This window comes from Triticum urartu, chromosome 2, assembly GCF_003073215.2.
Source record: "Triticum urartu cultivar G1812 chromosome 2, Tu2.1, whole genome shotgun sequence".
NCBI lineage: Eukaryota > Viridiplantae > Streptophyta > Magnoliopsida > Poales > Poaceae > Triticum > Triticum urartu.
In genome coordinates, this window is record NC_053023.1 from 503,551,566 (window position 1) to 503,554,271 (window position 2,706).

The window sequence follows — 2,706 nt, forward strand, 5'->3', positions numbered from 1 at the left end:
AGGTAATCTTGAGTGAACTGCTTCGGGAACCAATGGGAACGAAAAATATTCAGACATTGTTGTCTAACAACTCATTATGGGCAGTAAAAAGAGAAGGCTGCAAAGTTTGTAGTTACCATCCTACAACTCACTGTTGTGTTGGATAGAGCATAAACAAATAATTTGCTTGCCACCATTCGTATCTTTTTTGCTAATAATCCTTATCAGTTTCCTCACTTGATGCTTGTTCATCAATATCTCATTGCCCCGTACACAAAAAGGGTCGATGCGTGGATCCTTGCCAAGGGCATATGTACCTACAAGCAACAAGTCAATATTGGAAGCTAAATAGTGTCCATGCCTGGATCTATATGCACTACATTATGGAACGACGGGGGGAGTACAAGCCGAGGGATGAAGCTAACCTCGGCGGAAAATGGTGGCCACTCCCGTTGTTGTCCTGCATAAGTAGTGGGAAGGCATGATAAGTACATCAATCTTAACATCAAACAAATATAGCAATGGTAAACAACATCATCTCCAAATGATAACTTGTTTCAGCATGTTGTTAAAGCAGATATAAAATGGAAGGCAATGTTACCGACAGCAGGCTTAACAGCCATCAAATATTGCAATTCAAACTGGTATTGTTGAAATTCAATAGAACGTAGGTAATGCTTAAACATCACACTGGATAAAATGTGTAAAACTGAAATAAAGGGTGTGTGTTAACTACACCAGGAATAACTGGAACCAAGTATAGCCGTTCAAACTGGTATTGATATAGTCGAGCGGCTCAGTTCCGACTTGCACGTAATGAACAACACATTGTGAATGAGTGAAATAAACAAGGCATAAATGACCAGTATAACAACCAAATATAGCCATTGAAAACTGGAAAGAGTCTCACTGCAACCAACCTAACAAGCAAATACAGATAAATAGGGCATATGCTTGAAAACTGGACAAATGCTCACTGCAACCAACCTAACAAGCAGATAAAGATAAACAAGGCATCTGCTTGATAACTAGACAAATGCTAAAAAAAGCAACCTAACAACCAAATGCAGATAAACAATGCACCTGATTGATAATTGGACAAATGCTAAAAAAGCAACCTAACAACCAAATACAGATAAACAAGGCATCTGCTTGATAACTGGACAAATGCTCACTGCAACCAAACTAAGAACCAAATACAGATAAACAAGGCATCTACTCGATAACTGAAAAAATGCTCACTCCAACCAACCTAACAACCAAATACAGATAAACAAGGCATCTACTTGCTACCTCTTGAGCATTGCGTAGGTTTTCCCTTGAAGAGGAAAGGGTGATGCAGCAGAGCAGCGTAAGTATTTCCCTCAGTTTTTGAGAACCAAGGTATCAATCCAGTAGGAGGCCACGCATGAGTCCCTCGCACCTACTGCTACCTCTTGAGCACTGCGTTGGTTTTCCCCGAAGAGGAAGGGATGATGCAGCAAAGTAGCGTAAGTATTTCCCTCAGTTTTTGAGAACCAAGGTATCAATCCAGTAGGAGCCTACGCGCGAGTCCCTCGTACCTGCACAAAACAAATAAGTCCTTGCAACCAACGCAAATAGGGATTGTCAATCCCTATAAGGCCACTTACGAGAGTGAGATCTGATAGATATGATAAGATAATATTTTTGGTAATTTTATGATAAAGATGCAAAGTAAAATAAAGGCAAAGTAAATAGCAAAGTAAATAACTAAGTAGTAGGAGATTGATATGATAAAGATAGACCCGGGGGCCATAGGTTTCACTAGTGGCTTCTCTCGAGAGCATAAGTATTCTACGTTGGGTGAACAAATTACTGTTGAGCAATTGACAGAATTGAGCATAGTTATGAGAATATCTAGGTATCATCATGTATATAGGCATCACGTCCGAGACAAGTAGACCGACTCCTGCCTGCATCTACTACTATTACTCCACTCATCGACCGCAATCCAGCATGCATCTAGAGTATTAAGTTAAAAATAGAGTAACGCCTTACGCAAGATGACATGATGTAGAGGGATAGACTCATGCAATATGAAGAAAACTCCATCTTGTTATCCTCGATGGCAACAATACAATACGTGCCTTGCTGCCCCCACTATCACTGGGAAAGGACACCGCAAGATTGAACCCAAAGCTAAGCACTTCTCCCATTGCAAGAAAGATCAATCTAGTAGGCCAAACCAAACTGATAATTCGAAGAGACTTGCAAAGATAACCAATCATACATAAAAGAATTCAAAGAAGATTCAAATATTATTCATAGATAGACTTGATCATAAACCCACAATTCATCGGTCTCAACAAACAAACCGCAAAAAAGAAGATTACATCGAATAGTTCTCCACAAGAGAGGGGGAGAACATTGTATCGAGATCCAAAAAGAGAGAAGAAGCCATCTAGATAATAACTATGGACCCGTAGGTCTGAGGTAAACTACTCACACTTCATCAGAGAGGCTATGGTGTTGATGTAGAAGCCCTCCATGATCGATGTCCCCTCCGGCGGAGCTCTGGAACAGGCTCCAAGATGGGATCTCGTGGATACGTAAAGTTGCGGCGGTGGAATTAGGTTTTGGGCTCCGTATCTGATCGTTTGGGGGTACATAGGTATATATAGGAGGAAGGAGTACGTCGGTGGAGCAATAGGGGGCCCATGAGGGTGCAAGGCGCGCCTGGGGGGGGGGGGGTGGGGGGCCCCCCTT